Below are 23,462 nucleotides of genomic sequence, written 5' to 3' on the forward strand. Positions count from 1 at the left end.
GAGCGTCAGCCGTAAATAAACTCTACTCCGCGATCCCTCTTTCAATAGTCTGGGACTGAAGAAGTCTTACTTTCGCGGTGTTTTATCTGCTAAACGTCCTTGGTCGCATGACCTGAAATCCTCATTCTCATTCTACTATTAGCTCTCCTTACAGAACTCACTACCATTTCTCGAAGGGTCTCTTTCCCTTGGCACTCCCTCTTCCACCTCAATCACCATGTTTGCGTAGTGTCTCACTCTATCGGTTCTCATTCATATAACTCATTAGCGTATCCACGAAGGGTCTCATCCCCTTCGCTCTCACTCTTCAAACTCAATCCTCATGCGAGCGAAGTGTCTTAACCCAGCTATACACTCTCCTCTACAAAATTCACTACCATATCCGCGGAGTGTCTCGTCCCGGCCATATGCTCTCCTTCACAGAACTTACTACAATGTCCGCGGAATGTCTCAGCCTAGCCATATGCTCTTCTTCTTAGAACTCACTACCATGTCCGCAGAGGGTCTCACACTTTCGTAGAACTCAACATTGTATTTGCCAAGGGTCTCATCCCCTTTGCACTAACTCATGGAATTTGATATCCCATTTCATGAAAGGGGCCTCATCCCCTCTATTTCTCTTTTGTAGAACTCGATAGTATTGTTCCTTCTGGATATGTAGCTTGCTCCCAATTGCAATTTGGAACTCCGGTTCGCAGAGGGCTCATCCCCCCCCCCCCACTGCCTCTACTCGGGAGTGGAGTTTATTGAGGGGCAACTCTGTTTGCCCCCAAGTTTGATTCGGACCTCATGTCCGCGGAGGGCTCATCCCCCTCACTGTCTCTGCTCTGGAGTGGAGTCTGATGAGGGGCACCTCAGTTTGCCCCCAAGCTTGATTCGGATCTCATGTCCGCGGAGGGCTCATCCCCCCGCTCTGCTATGGAGTGAAGTCTGATGAGGGGCAACTCAGCTTGCCCCCAAGTTTGATTCGGACCTCATGTCTGTGGAGGGCTCATCCCCCCCCGCTGTCTCTGCTCTAGAGTGGAGTCTGATGAGGGGCACCTCAGTCTACCCCTAAGCTTGATTCGGATCTCATGTCCACAGAGGGCTCATCCCCCCTGGCTGTGCGCCGCAGCCCGGGTGGAGTCGATGAGGGCAAGTCGGCTTGACTAGGATCTAATTTCCACGGAGGGCTCATCCTCCCCGCTATCCCTGCTCCCCCTCGCTGTCTCTGCTCTGGAGTGGAGTCTGATGAGGGGCAAGTCGGCTTGCCCCAGGCTTGACTAGGATCTAATTTCCACGGAGGGCTCATCCCCCCCGCTATCCCTGCTCTGGAGTGGAGTCTGATGAGGGGCAACTTGGCTTGCCCCCAGGTTTGACTCAAATCTTATGTCCGCGGAGGGCTCATCCCCCCCGCTATCTCTGCTATGGAGTGGAGTCTGATGAGGGGCAACTCAGCTTGCCCCCAAGCTTGATTCGGATCTCATGTCCACAGAGGGCTCATCCCTCCCGCATTCTCTGCCGGGTGGAGTCCGATGAGGGCAACTTCGGCTTGCCCCCAGGCTTGACTAGGATCTCATGTTTGCAGAGGGATCATCCCCCCCGCTGTCTCTGTTCTGGAGTGGAGTCTGATGAGGGGCAACTCAGCTTGCCCCCAGGTTTGACTATGATCTCATGTCCGCGGAGGGCTCATCCCCCCTGCTGCTCTGCCGGAATGGAGTCGATGAGGGGCAACTTCGGCTGCCCCGAGGTTTGATTTCGGATATCATGTCCGCGGATGGCTCATCCCCCCCGCTGTCTCTGCTATAGAGTGGAGTCTGATGAAGGGCAACTCAGCTTGCCCCCAGGTTTGACTGGGATTTCATGTCCGCGGAGGGCTTATCCTCCTGCTGTCTCTGCTCTGGAATGGAGTCTGATGAGGGGTCACTCAGTTTGCCCCCAAGCTTGATTTGGATCTCATGTCTGCGGAGGGCTCATCCCCCCCGCTGTCTCTGCTCTGGAATGGAGTCTGATGAGGGGCAACTCAACTTGCCCCCATGTTTGATTCAGACACGAAGGACCACGGAGGGGCTCGTCCCCCGCAAGACTCATTCGGATAGCCCGACGACATATCCCCCGAAGCGGTCTTACCGAACCCTCCGCTTTCGCCGAAATGCACATCCCGGAACAGCTCAACCTGCGCCCCATGTTTGATTCAGACACGAGGGTCTGCAGGGCTCATCCCCGCACTCATTCGGATATCCCCACGACATATATTCGCGAAGAGTCTTCTTGAACCCCTCCGCTCTCCTTCGGAATGCACATCCGGGAGCAGCTCAACCTGCCCCATGTTTGATTCGGACATGAGGGTCTGCGGAGGGCTCATCCCCCCCGCACTCATTTGGATAGCCCCACGACATATCCCGCGAAGGGTCTTCTCGAACCCCTCCGCTCTCCTTCGAAAAGGGTAACACAGTATATCCAATCGCATTTGTTGTAATTTTGTTGTGGTACCGCAGGTCTTTCTCTTTCTCTCGGCATGAGTATTTGTATACAAATATAATGGCGGTCATATACTCTAGATAATGTACAATCTGTCTTACCCTGAAGGGTACCGCCACGTTTCTCATTCATGGTCCACGACCTCTTAGAGCGAATAGGTTCGCAGAATACCACGAGGTCTGGGGACAATCCCAATGTCCCCACATACATCTCTACCCATGATGGGGACAAGGCTTGTTTGCCCCCAGTGTAACTATGGTTGATGGCCGAGTCGTTACTTGTCCGACTATTATGTACATGACGGTAAAAGAAACGAGTTACCTGCTGCGGTGTACGCCTCTCTACATTTTTTGTAATCGTCTTATCATCTGTGTTCAGATGCTCCAAGCCGTCGATCTCAACCCCAATCTATGATCTCATTGTTCCTTGGTCTCCAACTTCCTCGCCGTCGATGTTGTTATGTTGAATACTCTATAAAAACTAAAATGACCAATAACACAAAGGAGGGGACTGTGTTGCCCCCTGTTAGACCCGTCACCATTCTGGCAATACTCGGTGTGATTGTCAAACCCTTTTTTAACATCCCCGCACACACCCGATGTGGTACACCTATCTTGCTACCACCGTCCACATACCCACTACTAGTCCACCAATGCCCACACACTTCACCATGCAATTCAACTATACTGCAACCAGGTGTGGTTTGGATTCCTTTTTCTTTCATCAACCTCCTTACATCTTCCCACCTCCCTGCCTTTGCAAACAAGTTAGAGACTAATACATAGTTCTCTGCTTTATAAGGCTCCAAGTCTAGTAGTATCTCAGAAAACTTTTGTCCTAAAACCACATCGCCATGAGTTTAACAAGAATTGAGTAGTGCGCCCTAAATTCCTGCTCAGGCTTCTCCGGCATCTCCTCCAAAAGATTCAGAGCATGGTTCAAGTGCCCAGCTCGACCAAGCATGTCAACCATGCATGCATAATGCTCAAGTTTTGGCTCAATATAGCTATTTGTCCGCATCTCTGAGAAGTACTTCAGACCCTATCCAACTAAGCCTGAGTGACTACATGCCATCATAAGGCTGATGAAAGTAAATGCATCAGGTTTTAATCTTTCACTTTGCATCCTCTCAAAAAGTTCTATTGCATCTTTTCCACGTCCATGAACTCCATACCCTGCAATCATCACCGTCCATGAAACCATGTCTTTCCCCCTTAACCTGCCAAAGATTCTCCAAGATTGCTCAATGCAACCGCTTTTAACATACATGTCTATGATTGAACTACTCACAAATGCATCTTCAGTGAGCTCTGCTTTTAAAGCAGAGCAGTGAATTTCTTTTCCAAGATGAAGAGCTGCTAACTGTTTTGATATCCATCTTGTAAAAGACATTGTCCGCATAGCTTAGTGACCCACGCTTTGCGTAGGCTGAAACAAATGCATTTGCAACCAAATCATCATTTTGAAATCCATTTCTAAATGCATACCCATGAAGCTCCTTCACGCTCAGCAGTTCAGACTTCTCTAAACAAGTGGGCAAGACATTCAAGAGGGTGATCACATTTGCCTTCATTGTCTCCTCCCCCTCCATCTACATTTTCCGTAGTAAATCAAATGTTGCACCAACATCTCCTTCTCTTGAATAACCCCCAATCATGACATTCCAAGAAACTACGTTTTTCTTACCATTTTCATCAAAGATGGTTTCGGCATCCGATATGCATCCACATTTCGCATACATGTTGACCAGAGCATTAGTCACCATCAACTCCTGATTCAATCCCAATTTCACAGCCAACCCATGAATAACCCTTCCCATCTCTAGGTCACCTTTCCCAGGAAAAACAGGTAATATCGTCACCAAAGTTGCACTATCTGGTTTCAAACAGTCATCACCAACCATCATCTCTCTAAAAGCAAACAAACTATCTTCCATGAACCCACTTGCCGAAAACCCAAAAATCATCGCATTCTACGAACCAAATTCCTCTCAGGCATAAACTCAAACACTCTCACCGCCTCTTCCGCACTTCCCATACATTGCAATCAATGCATTACAAACATACGCATCCGAATCCAATCCCATCTTCATAACCATCCCATGCCCAACCATTCCCAATTTTAAACTCAATACATGCTATGGTCCATCTATGAAAACGGCTATTACACTCTCCATGACAGATCGGGGGAAAAAGGAAATCTGAACGACACTTTTTATTTTTTAATCACTCACAAGGACCTGGTAGATGAACGATCAAGTATACCCCTAACGCAAAATAATAAATGGCTCGACCAAATCAAAACGACCCAATGTATATAGTATGAACAATCAATGTTCATGCCTATCTAGTGTATGAATAATCATTGTTCATACCTCAACATGAGCTATGAACAATCACTGTTCATATGAACAATCATTGTTCATACCTATTTCATTATTTATACCTCAATATAATGTATGATTAGTAAGAACACCTACTAGAGTATGAACAATCATTGTTGATACCTATTTGGGGTATGAACAATCACTGTTCATACCTCAACATGAGCTATGAACAATCCTTGTTCATATGAACAATCAATAGGTATGAACAATCAATATTTATATTGTTTATACCTATTTGGGGTATGAACAATCAATTAATGTTCATACTTCAACATGAGCTATGAACAATCATTGTTCATACCTATTTGGGGTATGAATAATCAATGTTCATGTTCATACCTTGACATAATGTACGATCAGTAAAAACACTTATTATAGTATGAACACTTATAGAAGATCTTCAACTAGAACACCCTGTATTTGTAAAATTTCATCTGACCAAGCGATTGTTCTTCAAAAAACATATGAAATAACCATTAGTCAAAAAAGATATTTACTTAAAACAGATATGAACAATAAATGTTCATACCCAAAAAAAATATGAACCCAAAACAGATGTGAACATTGATTGTTCATACCCAAAACAGATATGAACAATACATGTTCAACAGTAAAAAAATGAACAATCATTGTTCATACTTATTGGACTATGAAGAATCATTGTTCACACTTAACAATCATTGTTCATACCCCTAGTGGACTATGAACAATGATTGTTCATACATCAACAACATGAGGAATGATCAATGAGAACACCTATTGGACTATGAATAATCATTGTTCATACCCCTATTGGACTATAAACAATGATTGTTCATACCTCAACAACTATGAACTTTTTTTTGGACTATGAACTTCTTTTGGAAATGAATTTCATGAATTTCTTTTGGAAGTGTCATCCAAGTTGAAAATTAATCACATTACACACTTGATTCATTGTTTGATAGATTAACGTTAAAATTTTAGATGATCTTGGTGGAATCGAACCACCATCACCTTTGGATATCTCCAAAGTGCTCGGCCATTTGAGCTAAAGATCTAAATCACGTACAACCGATCATTAAAACAATAAAATAAACAACCACAAACAATAAAATAAAAATATAGACACTTACAGAGAGAGGTGAATCAAGGAAAGCACAAATTGAGCTTTAGCCCTTCCTAAGGTGATCCAGAACTAGATCTTCTTATTTTATTGCACATACCCTTAAATCACCCGAGATCGCCATCACAATTTTCTCTATTTTTAGTGAGATTGTTTTTGGGAAGGAGAAAAACCGACCGTGAGAATGAGAGAATTTTAGTGGGGGCCGGGTTTTCTTATAAAATAGCGAAGGGTAATTTGAAGGGTAAAAGTGGGAATAAAATAAAATAAAATGGACCGGACCAATTTATTTTGTGCTTGAGGGTTATTTTAATTAAAAGACTGGGTCCGTGAGTTATTAAAATGTGGAATTTAGTTTTGTGAGTGATTTCTAAAATAGGTTGTCCTCTAGAGTGATTTTGACTCGAAATTGGTCCTCTGGACCAATTTCTTGAAAAATGAATTGGTTCACTAACAAAGTTGGTAAAACCTTTGGGTGATGATACCAGAGGTCTGGGGTTCGAACCCCGTAGTGATCATTTTAGCCGAAATGACAACCGGCTATCAAAAAACATAAAATAAAAATCCATGCTATTAATGAATTAATTGGACCCTAGAATTATGGAAACCATGTAAGCCCAACCTGATTTAGTATTTGGTCTGAGTTTGGCCTAGCCCACTCCACCCAACAGGAATGGAAAGCGCATGATGGGACGGGTAACCAATGAGCTAAAGATACCATCTTCATCATCACTTATACGACAAAATGTCCTACTATGATGATTACGTAATACCTTCCACTACATGCAATATGAACCATAGCTTGCAATACAAAGATATTAATCTATCTAATAAGATAGGGGTTTTTTTTCACTAAAAGACAAAATAACACACAAACGACGGTCCAGATCATTTTGACCAAGATCAAACGGTTGTTGAGTGCGGATTAATTATTGACATCGACGGGAACGACTCCCACTTGCTAAATTAGAAACCCAAACCTTGGGGGTTAAATTAAACCCAACAATTTCTCTTTAGAAAAACCCCTCGATTCCTTTCTTCACCAACAGCCGTATATATGGCTCCCACTTGCTAAATTAGAAACCCAAAACTTGACAATTTCTCTTTAGAAAAACCCCTCGATTCCTTTCTTCTTAACAAAGTTTATCATTAGTGGTAGAGGGTTTTGATTTTATCGGTCACATATTCTTAGTTATATATATATTTAGATGTGAATCGATTTACTAGGTGGTCGAGCAAAGGAGGTAGCAAAGAAGGCTTGATGTTGTGATTACCAGGCTTAGGTTCGTACTTCGTAGCTGGCTTGATTTCACAAGTTTGTACTGCCATTCCTGTATACTTTTTAACGAGTTCCTTAGATAGTATTTGACTATTTACTATTGAAATAGTGATATCCTTTCTTCTTTTTGGTGAAGTGATGATGATAACTTGAATGTGACTTGAATAATTGATTTATGTCCATTCTCCTTGATGTATTGATGTGATGATGCTTTGCATTTGAAAACATCAGTTTCTTTGTTTTTGTTGTTGTTGAATGGGTGTTGAGATTTGGATCAGATTAGTGCATAACAATCATGTTATACATATTTCTTGCACGACTCTAAGACAGAATCAAAAATCCAGAAACCACATCCAACTGTCATGATAAGTGATAATGTACAACCAATCAACATCCACTGAATATGGTTTAGAAGGATGTATGTATTATTGATTGACACCTCATTCAAACAAATCCCTCAGGTTTGATCAAAGGTAAAGGATATGGCCATTGATAGTGAATGAATAATATCTGTTAGAGTTCTTCGGGACATTTCCCAAGGGCATTTTAGGGTTGGGTTGAATCTATTAGGATGTTTCTATAATGTAAACCCTACAATTTTCTTATATATTGATGTGAAATTGATTAAGGCAGTATAGTCTTTTCTCTCTTCTTCTCCAGGATTTCATCATCTTCTCCTATATTCAGTAGTGAAATTATAATTTTACTATATCAAATCCCTGCTATGACATATCTCCATTGTCTGCTATACTAATGGATAGAATTCGATATGTGATTTCCTTTATTACCATGCTGATGATTGTCTCAGACTCTTTCGTGGTTCTTAGATCGATACCGTTGTCAACTATTCCATATTTCCATGCATATCGGTCCATGTTTTTGATACACTTATCTACTTGCACTATGTTGTTTTATATGTTGTACGGTCCCTTTACAAGTGGACTGTTTTGAAGAGTCAATGACTTAATGTTGTCTGGCATGTCCATCATGCTACTGATATTTCACTTGATATGGAAGCTGCTCGAGAGCTTTTTGAGGGGATGGTGGCTAGAGATGTTGTCAATGTGTTGAAGCTTTGTGTTTACCTATCGTTTGTGACATATTACAAGTTTGTTAGAGTATTTGTCATTATGCGTCAATGTGTTGATATTATATGTATGTTGTACTACGATACTGTTTTGTGTTTTGCTTTGGACTGCTTTATATTGGTGCTGCTTTCGTTAGATATTTGTCAATTATTTATCAAACCTGAATACAAAAAAGAAAAACATATGATTTGGCAAACTGTTTTACTTCATGTTATTAGTCAACACCATTTTTTTAGGCAGTATTTGAATTTTATTTTTTACTTCCAAGTGAGAGGATTGGAGTCAATAGCTTACAATAAGGACTGTAGTGGTGCGGTTTTGCTAACAATCACTCATCTGATGAAATTAAAATCCCATTTTTTGTTCAGGGGGATATTCATGAGCTTCTCGAGTTTCACAGAAGTTGGTTAGATCTCCCCTAAACCAATATTCTAGGTATAATATTTCACCCGTTTTTGTTCTTAGGACTCCCCTTATTAAACCATCATTTCAGTTATGATACCATTTAACTTTATGCATAATTTCCTTCCTAGGCAATCATGGTGAAAGAGCGAATTTGGGCTGTGAAAGAGCGGATTGCAATAGTATGAAATACTATTATGTGATTTCACTTTGTGTCATAACCACTTTTAAATATCACTTGAACATAGTCCCGAGTAACTAAATTGTTTTTTTACACACACACACACACACACACACACCACACATATATATATATATATTTGTCCAGTTACATATCTATCATTATATTGATTGTTTGTTATTTACGAGTACACCTGTATCAACATATTAATCGGTTATCTTACTTCATTACTTCATTACCGGAGAAATGAAATGAAAGAGGGGAAAGAAATCGTTAATTCACACAGTCAATTCCATAGCACGACATCCTATTATGCCTCCCAATCTGATATATGTGCCTCCCCATCGAAGATATGCTACGCCCCCTAATCTGGTATATGTGCATCCTAATCGAAGATCTACTCTTTCTCCATCTGTTGTGCCTCATAGTCGAAGATCTACTCCTTCTCCATCTATTGTGCCTCCTAATCGAAGATCTAATGTAGCTCCTAATAGTTATCTGTTGTGCCTCTTAATCGAAAATTTAGTGCAGGTTCCATTAGGCTATTTGTTGTGCCTCCTAATCGAAGATCCACTGCAGTTCCCGCTAGGCTATATGTTGTGCCTCCTAATCGAAGTTCTATTGCAGTTCCCAATATGTTATTTGTTGTGCCTCCCAGTCAAAGATCTATTGCACCTCCTAATCGGAGATCTGTTGCATGTTTTCGAAGAGAAAGGGAAATGATAGTGCCTCTCAATCACGATCAAATGACTATATCACAATAAAATCGGAGACAGAGGGAAAAAGATGTTATGTCTAATTACATAGCATATTCGTTTAAGAAGACGAGGTCAACGTACGAAGTTGGGTCCTCTTCATCAATGTATGATATCTCTCACAGAGAAAACCAGCCTCAGTCACAAAAGATATAACAATGCAAAGTTGTGTAGGATAGCACTGTGTAAGTCATCTTCTCTGTCTATCCCCAATTGGATGTTATGGACCGTCTCCAAATTTCTTAACTGATCGTACTATTCTTGCTGCCTGTAATGATGATGTGAGTGCAATTAATGAGGTTGCATTGAATTTGTTTCCTGGTGAAGCGCTCGAGTATTTGGCTGCAGATAAAATCATCAAAGATGATATTGATAATCCAAGTGGGGCTCACTATCCTACTGAGTTTCTGAACTCTCTTGACCCTTCTAGTTTACCACCTTTCAATCTCAAGTTAAAATCTGGATGCCCTATAATGTTGCTCAGGAACATAGCAATGGGACACGACTTATGGTGCTTCAATATGAGAGTAAAGTCCTTCAAGCCAAAATTTTGACTGGAGAGAAAGCTGGAAATCTGGTACTCATCCCAAGAATATCTCTGGCTCCCTCAAATTCGGAGTTGCCTTTCAAACTATCAAGGCGACAATTCCCTATTAAACTAGCTTATGCCATGACAATTAATAAGTCGCAAGGCCAGTTAGTGAAATATGTTGGTATTGATTTGAGGACATCGGTTTTCAGTCATGGACAACTCTACGTGGCCATGTCCAGATGTACTTCTTCAAAAAGAATATCCGTTTTTCTTCCACCTAATGCAAGAAATTGTACCACAAATGTAGTATATCCAGAAGTTTTTCTCTAATGACATCGATACCAATGAGAAAAGGCGAGTGAGAAATTAAAGAATGCTACTTTTATTGGTTTAGAAATTAAAGAATATGTTGTATCCATATATATATGTTATGTAAGTTTTATTTTAGTTTTTTTTTTGATGATAGCGTGGATACTTAAAAGTAAGAATAGAGATTATTTCATTTTAAGAACCATCTCTTTTGTAAACAATATGCTAAATGTATCAAGTCTAAAAAAATCATGTGTATGTGGTTTGTTTGCAGGTACCAAGTTAAATTGCCATAATTTTTCAGCGACACGATTGCAGTCATTGCTCCATGGAGCATTTATCCATATGGTAGCAGAATGGTGTGAACAATATGCATAGAGGGGAGAGTGAGAGAAATGAGGAACTCGATCAGCGGGCGTGGAATATTTATTTTATTTCATTTTTCCCTTTAGTTACTAGAATTAGCCCCCAGGTGAAAAATTATGCAAAGTCTTCTTTAATGTTTAATAAAGTTGTCTTTTAGGTTTAGAAGTAATTTGTGTTATGTATAAATATGAAGTTATATATTTTGGTATTGTTGATCTATGAGAATTGTATTGTTTGATTTTTTTGATTTTTTGATTTTTTTGATTTTTGATTTTTGCTAAAAGATAATTGATTAATAAAGAATAAAGGTTGCAAAAGTATAAGTTAAAGATTAAGAACTGCTTAGGTAAGGTAACATCATTTGTGTACCCTTCCTAATACATCATTGATCTAGTTGACAAATCTAAAATAAGTGGTGTAGTGATTCTCTAGATTTTTCATGAAGAGTGGTCTATTGTCCCACCAATTTCTTTCACCTTAAGCCAAGGTTGCGCCATGTTTAGAGCAACCATCGGCTCCAAGGTTAGTCTCCCTCCAAGTGGCTGTGATGTTGATCCATGTTGCCTTCTCCTTCATAGTTTGCCACTTTTCGGACTCTCAAATGTATTTTATTTTCCTAAAAAGCTTGGACTACAGAGTTCGAATCGCTTTCCACCCATATATATTTCCATCCAAGGTCCAACGCCTTTTTTATGGTTTCCACAATAGCAACTGTTTCAGCCATGTAACTAGTAGTGACTCCTAGTCCTCCTGTCGCTGCACCTAAGAATTTACCCTTATAATTTCGCAAAACCATTCCCCAACCTGATTTCCCAGGATTGCCTCTCGAGCACCCATCCGTATTTATCTTTAAGATTCCAGGTGGAGGAAGAGTCTAGAAACATTCAAGGATTTTCGATGCTCTTCTCAGCTTGTGTTGAAGATTGAAGAATCTAAGAATCTTTAAATCATGAACCGAGTTCTCCATATGCCCTGCAAATTTGTGGTAAGCTCGAATGATTGCTCTTCTTGCCAAAAAGCAAATTTGCGAGAAGCTTGAGGCTTTATTATCGTATAACACTCTGTTTATGTTATTCTAAAGACTCACCATCATTGTTAAAGAGCAAGCTTTCCACATATCAAGTATGAGAGAGCTGTAATGTTTCCCTTGCTGCTGCACATCATAAAATGATTCCGGATCCTTGCGAGTGCTAAAGATGTCTCGGGCATATTTCCACACTCTTTTGGCCAAAGAGCATTATTGAAAGAGAATATGGTCCAGAGTTTCTTGATGATTGAGACAGATGCAACATTTGGAAGCTAGCTGCATTTTTCTCTTTTGAAGTTGGTCATCTGTTCGAGTTGCACCGTGTGCAAACTTCCATGCTATACCTTGTGTCTTCGGCATAACTTTAGAGCTCCATATATACTTACACCATGATGGTCTGGCTGCTTTTTTTCTGATGGCTTCATGAGCTTCTGAAACTGTGAAATTCCCAGTAGAAGAGGTTATCCATACCCTGGTATCATCTCTTGAGCTATTAGGCTACGGAATAGTTCCCAGATCAATACCCATTTGCTGCAGCACTTGAATCATATTTTCAGAAAAATGCCAGTTTTCTCCCTGAATGCAGTCACTGAGCTTCGACTGGAATTTAACAATATCCTTTCTCTCATCTTGAAAAAAGTCACAAAGTGGCTTCTTCAACAACCAATTCTCTCTCCAGAGATTAATAGAGGCGCCATTGCCCACAATCCATCCATGTAGTTGTTTTATTTCACTTAGAGCCCATTTAATACCTTTCCAAACTGTGGATGTTTTGTAATTTGACCATCCCCTTGTTCGATTGGTATATTTACCTTTCATGAAGGATGCCCAATCACAATCCTCTCTTAGAAGGCTCCATGCTTGTTTCATAAGCATTGAGAGATTTATATCTTGAAGTCTCCTTAGCCCAAGTCCTCCTTCCTCTGTAGGCTTGCATGCTTTCTCCCATGATACAGTGATAGACTTCCTTTTTGTCGGATTTCCACTCCAAATGAAATTTCTAATTATAGCTTCACATTCTTTTATTACTGATTTCGGCCACTTGTATATGGCCATGTTGTGCACTGGGATGCTGTTTAGAACATGTCTTGCAAGTACTAGTCTTCCTTGGAAAGATAGTATTTTTCCGGCCCATCCTGAAGCTTTTCTTCTGATCTTATCCACCAAAGGAGCAAGTACTATTTTCGTTACTCTCCCCATGACTAGGGGTACCCCTAGGTATTTTTCTAGCAGGGTTCCTTCCTTGATATTCAATGTCTCCTGTATAAGATTTTTCCTTCTGGTGGTCATTGGGCTGAGAAAAATCTTGCATTTGTCCTTGTTAATGATTTGTCCAGACGAGTCTTGATATCTGTTAAGAATCTTGACAATATGTCTAGTGCAATCTCATGTTAGCATTACTAAACAAGAAAATATCATCTGCAAACATTAAATGTGATGGACTATAGTATTTACCATTAACCACTATATGCAGAATCTTCTTATCTTGGACAAGCTTACTGATGTTCCTGCTTAAGTAGTCCTCTGCCAATGCAAAAAGCATTGGAGAGAGTGGGTCACCCTGTTTTAGCCCTCTCTCTACAGAAAAATGACCTTTTGGACCACCATTGAGCATAATAGACATTGAGTTGCTAGAAAAAGCTCCTTTTAGCCATTGAATCCATACATCACAGAATCCCACATGTTGAAGGACTGCCCATAAGAATTCCTAATCCATTGTATCAAATGCTTGAGAAATATCTATCTTGATTGCTATGCTGCCCCCATACCAAGGTGTTTGGAGTTCATTGATTAACTCTGAAGCTAACCCAATGGCTTGTTGAGAGTTTCTATTTGGGATGAAACCATATTGCTCCTTGCTGATGATCCTTTCGGCAATTGGGCTCAATCTTGTGGCAAGAATCTTGGTGATGATCTTGAACACAAAATTAGATAGACAGATAGGCCTGAATTTGTTTACCTGATTGGCATTTTTTTCTTTCGGGATTAACACAATGAAATTCGAGTTAACTCCCATAGGTAGTCGAGATTTGATAAACAAATATCTTATAGCTCTAACTAAATCATATTACACAATATCCCAGTATTGCTGAAAGAAAAAGCCTGTAAAACCATCTGGGCCTGGGGAGCTGTCAGCTTTGAGGTGAAAAACTGCTGCCCTCACTTCTCGTGTAGATGGGATGGATGATATCCTTGCATTATCTTCTTCTGAAATTACCTGTGGCATATTATGAATCAGACTCCAGCTATGTCTTACCTAGTTTCCGGCTACCACAATCGCCACCCACATGTACATAACTATCACATGTTTGGATTTTTTGAATTTATCCTCATAGTGTTTGACCAGGAACTCTCCAATGTCCTCCTGAGTGCTGAGTGTGATCCCCACATAGTTTTTCAGTTCCGAGATCAAAGATTTGCTTCTGTTATGATTCGCCATTGCATGAAAGAACTTGGTGTTTCTATCATTATCATTATCCCAGCTGGTTCTTGATTTCTGCCTCCAAAACATCTGTTCTTGTTCTAGTAACTGCTCCACTTTGTTTTCTTGACTTACCATTTGCATGATGAACTCCTCATTCATATTCCCTTGATCGAATTGTTTTTGCATCTGCTCTAGAATTTTGGATTCTTCTTCAACTTTAAATTTGATGTTACCGAAGACCTCCCTGTTCCAAGTTTTTAAAGCACTTTTCAGTCGCTTTAATTTTTGTGTCAGGATATAAATTGAATGGCCTGACACTGGAACATCCCAATTTTCTTTAACAGTGTTTCTGAAGGATGAGTGTGAACACCACATGTTGAAGAATTTGAATGGAACATTCTTTGGTCGAGGAATATCTAAGCATCGACCAATTATAGGAGAGTGATTAGAGCATAGCCTGTTGCGTACTTTATTGTTCCAACCAGGGAATTAGGAGCTCCAAAGAATGTTGGAGAACATCCTGTCCAGTTTTCCCAGAATTTTTAATCTCCCAACTTGCTTGTTCCACCAAGAAAAGTGAAGCCCATTGCAAGGAACTTCCATCAAATGATTAGAACCAACAAAGTCTCTGAAATCAGTCATAGCTGTTGTAGTTGGTTTATGTCCTCCCTGTTTGTCTGAGTAACTCAGATAAACATTAAAATCCCCGAGAATTAACCATGGAAGGTTACAAAGACTCAGCTGCTGAAGGTCATACCATAATTGCCTCCGACTCACATAGATGCAATGAGCATGAATAATAGATAGAAGGACTCCATCTATCTCCACTGTTAACTGTTGATTGGAGCAATGTACCAGATTTGGAGTAGCTATAGTTGTCTTCCAAAAGAGCCAAATGTTAGGGACTCTATTTTGACTTGTATTGTAATAAAAACAATAGCTCATTCCTAGAGATTGGAGATAAGACTTGAAGATATCATCAGGACTGATCATAGGTTCTACAATACCCATTTATTTCAAGATCCCATTTTCAGGTTATGACAGGATTTAAGTTTTTGAAATGTTGAAAATACAAATGAGACTCTGCTGGATTTTTTTATTTAAAAAAAAAAATGATGATGCTTTTAATTGAAGACTCTCTCCCCTTATTTTCCTCATTCTCATTTTGATTTGTATTGAATTAATGAATGTGTAAGGGTATGTGTAATGAATTGGTTTGTGAGAAATGAAATGCATAGAATTGCATTAATTAAGCTCACTTGAGTATGTGTATGAAATGATTATGAAGTATAAAACTGTTGGAAATGGTTATATCATTTATCCAATATGGTACCATAGAGATGGTCTCTTAGGGTGTTGTTCAAAAGCAATGTGTCTAGAGTGCCGACTGGCACGGGCATTCACTAGTATATTAATAGGCTATGCCTTAACCTTAACTTGTGGTGGTGGTTAGAAAACTTCAGATGACACAGCTTGTGGAACATTGCGAAATGAAATACCAAATCTAAGGTCCAGCTTGTTGGCTTGCCAAAATCTTCTAAAGTGATGTGATTCGGTCGATGAAGAAATTTGTTTTCCGTGGAAACTGTGGCCCATGGAGCAATGTCCTCTTATTTATTGATCCACCTAGTTTTGAATTAACAATGCCTGTCATGTTGAGGAATTTTGTTATCGATCAATACAAGATCCTTTCCAACTTTATAAGCAATAATTTGGTTCATATTGTGTGACTACTTATAGTCACTGAAGATTGCAGAAGAAGAAGATATACGAAGAGCAGAAACCAACGAAGGAGCTGGCTGCTTTAAGGCGGGTAGAGATGGTGGAGTTCGGGTCACACAGACGATCCATCTTCAATTCTTAGGCCTGAATCCTGAATCCTGTTGGTCTTGTAGCAATAGCTGAAGTCTTGGGCTTTTATTAGTCTTTGGGCTTGGCTATGTTGGTATTAACCAATTTAATTGTTTTTTTATGTTGTACCTTGTTGGGTTTTGCCTAATGGGGAAACAACCTAGTGTGTACTTGGCTTGCTCTTGTGGTGCTATGCATACTTGCATAGCCCCCAAAAACCCTTGTATTCTTTCATTTTTTTTTCTTCTTTTTAATATAATTTTTTGCTCACCTAGCAAAAAAAATATTTGAAAATAAAGTTTTTTTTTTTTTTTTAAACTAATAATAAATTTGATTGATTATTGGAAAAACAATCATAGGGGACAAGCGCGCTACAAGTGGCACATCTAGCCCTTTCTTAATAGCAAATCTTATCATTCTGAATAACATTAGACCCATTTGTTATCACATTGTTGTCAATTACTTTATGCATGCACTCTCATGAGGGTTTCAGCTACTTCTGGTGCTAAAAATCCAAAAGTATCAAAAGTCAAAAGTGTGAAGCTGTATTGGTTAATTAACATCACATGTACCCTCATGTTTCTCCACCTTTGTTGCGCGCTGCGTTAATGGCTTGCAATCCCAACCATCAGAGAAACTCCAATAATTTCTACATTGGCATATTTACCTTCATACCAATTATAGATTAAGATATTTGCATTTTTTTTTATTTGACATTTGAAAACACGAAAACATTATATATAATCAAGATTAACAATACAAGACAAAATTAAGTTGTGGAGAAAAAATTTATATATAGAAAATATTGACAACAAGATTGTTGGAAATCAATTGCTGCAACAAGAACAAACTGTGAATACAAGAAGGCTGAGACGTGGACTAGGTCGCTCTCTTTAAGGTTGTTTCGCGTATGTTCTTCCTTGTGCATACATACCATGCAACCCCTAGGATACAACAACCACTAACAATCAATCTTCGATGCTATCTAACTGCTCTATAAACAAAGAAGAAAATGACAAACAACGAAACTAAACTTATGACTTCCCAAAAATGTAGTATTGAAAATTAGTTTTTCAAATCTATTTTGCTGCTGGAAAAAACGTTTATATAGAGGCCGGTACAAAATGGTGGAGAAACGTGGAGTGCAAGTAGATTCGATAGCCTTTCCTTTCCACCTCCATTGCCTCCCACCACCACCACCTCTTCTTTTTCGTCCGTACGAAAAAATATAAGTTGTTTTAGACACACTTACACACCCATCTCTAAATTGAATATAAAAAAAATTCGAAGCTTCAAACACACCCATATTCAAATTGACAAGATAATAAGAAAAATCTTAATTCCATAAAAACCAATTGATAATTGGGTTTCCATCAAGTTGGACTAACCATTATTTGGGGGTTTTGGTATGTTAAAGTAAACTAATAAATGGGTTTGATTTGATGATTGGAGATAGAAGGAGGAAATGGGTGGTGGTAGATGATAGTTGGGTTTTGAGGTGGAAGTGGAAAAATAAGACAAAAGAGGAAGAACATTAATTGAGAACAACATCCATTCTTGTTTTTGCACTTTGCTTTGTTGAATATACACGTGACGCTTTCTGACTAGTCTAGAAACAAACTAAGTATACAAATATTGCAGCAAAAATGAGCCTAGGTACTCATCATACTACAAAATCCTATCACCTAGGTAATGACAAAACTTTAACACCAATTAAAAAATAAAAACAAGTAAATATTACATTAATTAATATTCTCACTCTTAATGAAATATTTTTGAACTCCCAAGAGTTCATTTACATGTTGAAAATTTTCTCTCGATTCTGGTATATTCTTCTATATATAAAAAAATGTGGGGGTTGAGTAACAATGTTTTGGTGTACGTCCCAGGGGCAATTTGGTAATTTCTAGTTTTTTTTGTTTTTAGAGGTAAAATAGTAATTTAACATTTATAATTTTTTTAAAAAAAACCTCATTGGAGCCTGTGGGTACCACGTGCACAGTGGCTAGTCCGTATATATAGTGATGGTACTATAACTCGTGCACTAAGAGCATCTTTAGGAGTGATGATACCAACCTAGCATCAAACACCAAATTTCCAACAATTTGGTGTTTTTTCAACTTCAGGAGAGTCACGTGTTGATGAAAACAACAAAAAAACACCAAACCAAACACCAAATCGGCCAATATTTAGTTCCAGGTTTGGTGTTGTATCAAACTCTCACGCGGTTTTGGGAAAACCGCATGGGCTTGGGCTTCTAAGTGGGCTTCAATCACGCGGTTTTTGCGAAAACCGCGCGAGAGATTGGGAAAGAAAATAAAAAAGAAAGTTGATGTACGATACATTCATTGCGGTTTTTGTAAAACCGCGTGGGCTTGGGCTTTTAAGATGAGCTTCACTGGCGCGGTTTTGAGAAAGCCGCGTGGGTTATATGGCGCGGTTTATCCAAAACCGCGTAGTTTGATGTCGAAAATTTGATGTTGCTCATGAAGTTGTTTGGTGTTTTTTTGGTTCAAAATTTTGGTATTTTTTTAATAGTTCTCCTAAAAATGCTCTAAGGATCTTGAGTTTGTTTACGTGTAAATTCCGATATTTCAATAGGTCATTGAACTTCTCTTACCATTAATTACCATGAGCCTTACTAAGACTCCTCCACATTGCAACATCCAAACGTTGCAACATCCCCAAGATTATAATATTTCTGAATATTTTGGTCGACCTATTCGTGGTTAAAACTTAAAAGAATGCAAGAAAACAAAATAAAAGAAGATAAAAATCAACCATTAGAGCAGTGCATTATCAACCGTGATGAACAGACAAACTTTTCTGTGCGCCGCGTGTTGCATACTTGCATGTGGAGTGGGGTATAGACCTCAAAATTTTCGCAGGCGGAATTCTTTTTTGGGTACCGTTCTTTTATTTTCCCTTGCGGTGAATCAGATATATATATGGACAATACAAGATTTTTTCTCGAAATTTGAGCACTGAATATATTAATGCTGATTCAGCTTCATTCCTCTGCAGATCTCTACATATCTTCAATTTTTCATGGCATTTTGTTCAAGAGTTCAAATCATGGAAACATGGTCAATGTGCATTGCCCAGCTAAAATTATCATACAGTATTCCAGGGTTCAGGCCACTTCAGTTGTCCTTTATATCCTAGGCTCCTATAGTCCTAGACTCCTAACTAAGAGGTTTTGGTGTAGCTGAATAGCTGATTGATTTTGCCCTTTCAATAAATGAGTAGCATAACCCAAGCGATTATTAAGCAGTTCTACGTTTACGCTATGAAACTAACACCAGACGTCCAGACTTGATAAGAATTGAAACAAAGTGAGAAAGAAGGCAAATTAGTACTATCCAATATAATTATCCATAACCTTTGCATGGCCAGTACTTGTGTCTAGTGTATCAGCTATGCTGCTAAAACAGATCAACTTTCATCAGATTTCATTTCGATTTGTAATGAGACAACAGTTTTTTTTGCTAAAGTAATGAGACATAACAGTACATGCTGGATATTGCATCTTTCTTTCACAATTGTGGAAAGTAAGACCAAAAGATTTTCATACACTTCCGAGAAAGTTTTCAGGTTTATGTACAGGGCTTGCCAAATATAAAGATTCATGTGCAAGACTTTTTTTTGTTTTATCCTCCAACAGTTAATCACAAAACAGTATGTTATGCTTTGATCAGATTATCAGAATCTCTGCTAGGGATAGATGTTAACTGTTGTAGCGTGCATCTCCCAAAGTTAACTTCTATATGACGTACACCAATGTTGGTCATCTCTTGATGAACCTAAATGCTGATGATCGATCAGAAAGGTTTTCAAACATTTAGGGCATCTCTAATGGGGAGTGTAAACCGTATAGAGTGAAAATTTTACACCCTAAATATCAAAAACTCTCTCCAATGGGGGTGCTATAAAAATAGTGTATTGCTATAGAGAGAGGGTGATAATTCCCTCGCTATTAGTTAATCCGTTCTTAAAATAACGTCACGTTTTTAACTTAAAAACTTCGGACGCCACTTCAACACACGTTTGAAGCTTTATTTTTTCGGGACGCCACCGAAATGACGCCATGTTTAAATTAAAGAGGGGCGCCACTTTGACGTCCGAAGTTTAAAATCTATTTTTTACACTCTTCCATTAGAGTATAGAGTGTGGATATTATGAGCTATACAATACTATACAATTAGAGGTGTAAAATCCAATGGCACCTAACGTGGAGCCTAGGTGGAGGTGTAATTTTACACCCCCATTGGAGATGCCCTTAATAGATTTACAGATCCTTATAAAAAAATATTGCAATAACCTATCCTCCTGTACTCCTTCCCATGGACTTATGAAAATCGAATCAATTATGAGGAATTTGAAATTTCCGTCCAATCAAACTTAGTTGAAATTCAAAATTTAATGGTGTTAAATTTTCTGAACCTACTTCACTATATAATTTTGTAGGAGTCTCATTGAACTTGAGTCAATTATCTTGCAACAATTACTCCCATTTATAGCATTGTAATTTAGGTTGTAAGCCAATAAACTGACAAAGCGTGATTTATATTCGAAGGGAAGGGGGCAAGGGGCAGTTCTCGATCTTGATCCTAGTTGAGGACTTGGTGATCAAGTTGAGAGCTCAAAAAAGTTGGCAGAATGTTTCGCCAAATCTGCTGTCCTGCACCTTGGATGGTCTACACGTAACTCTTTGTTTAGCACATTTCTGGCAAGAAACCAGTTGCTATATCTGGAGATTCCGAGTAATGTTGACAAGATGCAACAAAGAAAAAGAAAAAGCAACTAAGAAAATGGTTAATTTCATTATGTAAGTAATGAAATCAGAGTCCAGACTCAATGGAGTATTTCATTATGCAACATTGGAAGTAATATACAATTATACATAATGAGTGATTCAGTATGCAAGATTGGAAGTAATATACAAATATACAATCATACCTGTTTTTTTTTGTGGGGTTTCCCCCTCTACGATTATTCCCTTGCCATAGAAATTTGGGTATGAAAATGTATCCAATACTACATCTTTTTGGGACTATTTTCTTTCTCAGTTAATTGTCCGGTCCATTTCAGAAAAGTAGGTGGCAGGTGTGCCACACACATCTTAGCCTGTTACGGTCGTTAGGGGCACATGGTACAAGTGTGCAACGTTTTCTTTATAGTTCAGGTTCTTCCACAGATTAATTAAACACACATGCTCTTCCTTTACCCTCTAGGTTTATGTGCAAGCTCTGATTCCACTCTTACCGTTTCGGTTTTTACTTTTTAGTGAGGAAGCTAATTAGAGTCAACTTTACTGCAGGCTTTTCTCATTTGGCCTTTAGCTAATGACATGGAGAATTGGAGATAGGGATTAGGGATACTCCACATTCATGCAAATTGATTACATCCATCTCTGAGGAATCTTAACTTAGCATAGAAGGGGAAAGTTAAACACGTTTGACTCTTTCTGGTTATTCGGCTAATATTTGACCTTGGGAAGACCATGGTCAGGTACTCTTTTGTTTTTGAAAAGGTAGAACTGTTGTAGAAGTAGCCAAATAGGATATGCATTAACTCAATTGCCATTAATATTTCAACTCTCAGAAAATTTAAATTCTAAATTTGCTGGGATTAATGTTTGTTCACAATCGGTTATCGAAAAAAAATAAGATTTGTTCACAATCCTAACATAATCAGATCAATAATGAGTACATTTGTTTTTGTCTATCCTCACATTCACACTCAAAACCTCACAATGCCTGTCCAAAGGCTGAGTATGCTCGGGCCACTCAACTTGCCCCCAAGTTGGGCGTAGAAATGTTGAGGGCTGATGAGTATTCCCAGGCCACTCAGCTTGCCCCCAAATTGACTAAAGAGATTGTCACAGCCCGAATTTCTAAACAATAACAAAGTGAATATTTGAAATATAAATATCTCAAACATCACTAGGTTCACTTGTTTAAAAACCCAGACTATGACGGAAGATACTACACATACAAACCCTAATAGCCATGTCATAAAAGAAACAACTTAAATTAAAATAATCCCAATAATTATCCGCCATTGCTTTATTAAGATATCATCCGTCCAAATAAAACATCAAACAAACTCTCAATATAAAATTTCTCACTACCATGTTCTCATGCCATGCAAAAGGTAAACTACGTTATTACATTCTTCCAATAAAGAAACCTAAAAGAAAACTAACGGATCGCTTCTAAAAGAAATCCTAATCTGATCGGGCGTTCCTTGTGCCTTCCACCTATGTTCCTAAGAACACACCCACGTTGCCAAAACAAAGCAAACATGGGTCGACAAAATGGAATTTGTTGGTATGAGTAGACTAACCACATATAAACCTTTTAAAATCTTTTCTTATCCAACTAACACTTTAACTCTTTCATAACACCAAAGTCATGGGTAAAATGGAATTGGAAAACAGGAGGGACATGGGTAAAATGGAACAGAAAGGGATGAGATACCAATTTGTTGGTGGGGGTCTTTGCCGGTGAAAGATTGTAATGGTGATGTCCGATGGCTTTGGTGGCAGTTCGGCAAATTGCTCTATCAAGACATAGTCTTTGTGGTCGGAAGGAAACTGGATTTAAAAATCTTTACAAGTCCAATCGGATTCTATGAGAACCATTCAGATTTTGAGCTTAAAAAGAAGAGCCTCCTTAATGCTACTTGAAACTTGTTTGCATAACCTAAAAAAGTGGTCTCAAAGTTTGTACATGTCAATTTTAAGCATGTATTTAGGGAGGAAACCATTCACTATCTAGCAAAAGTAAGTAGAAATTGTGTAAATGAAACCATGTACTTTATTCCTCCTATGGATCAAAAACTTGATTAACTCATTTTAAAAACTCTTGTAGGTTGCCATTAAATAAAATATCTTAAAAACTTAAAAAAAAAAACCTCTTTCATAACCTAATCATTTTCATTTGGGAATAAAGGTAGGTCATTTCAACGGCATAGTTTCTTCCCAAGCAAAACTTCCATTATATTAACTCATTTTAATAACTCGTTTTAATATCTAAAAACTTGAATTAATAACTTACCAATATCCAACATAGGGTGTACAAATGTCCCCCAAGACAAAATATTATTAAGTCCTATAGCAAAAGAAAGATATAACTTGTATACAACATATGTAGATATCCTATATGTATTAAAAAGTAAACCCAAGCACGCTCGCATAATCAAATCAATTTCTCTTATCAATTAATCAATTACTTTTCTTATACACCCACCCTTTAGTACCTACTCCATGATTTGCACTCCACACATTTGCCA

At 38.7% G+C, this 23,462-nt stretch overlaps 1 long non-coding RNA gene across 1 annotated transcript; it reads left to right on the plus strand.

Annotated features, from left to right (window-relative positions):
* Positions 1-6,815: 6,815 nt before the first annotated feature.
* On the plus strand, positions 6,816-11,101 carry LOC147477494 (uncharacterized). The gene is made up of 4 exons (XR_015207884.1): positions 6,816-7,234; positions 8,687-8,753; positions 8,852-8,902; positions 10,772-11,101. It is a non-coding gene; the product is annotated as an uncharacterized LOC147477494 (long non-coding RNA).
* The last annotated feature ends 12,361 nt before the right edge of the window (positions 11,102-23,462 follow it).

The sequence above is a fragment of the Coptis chinensis genome, chromosome 9 (genome assembly GCF_015680905.1).
Source record: "Coptis chinensis isolate HL-2020 chromosome 9, ASM1568090v1, whole genome shotgun sequence".
Lineage (NCBI taxonomy): Eukaryota > Viridiplantae > Streptophyta > Magnoliopsida > Ranunculales > Ranunculaceae > Coptis > Coptis chinensis.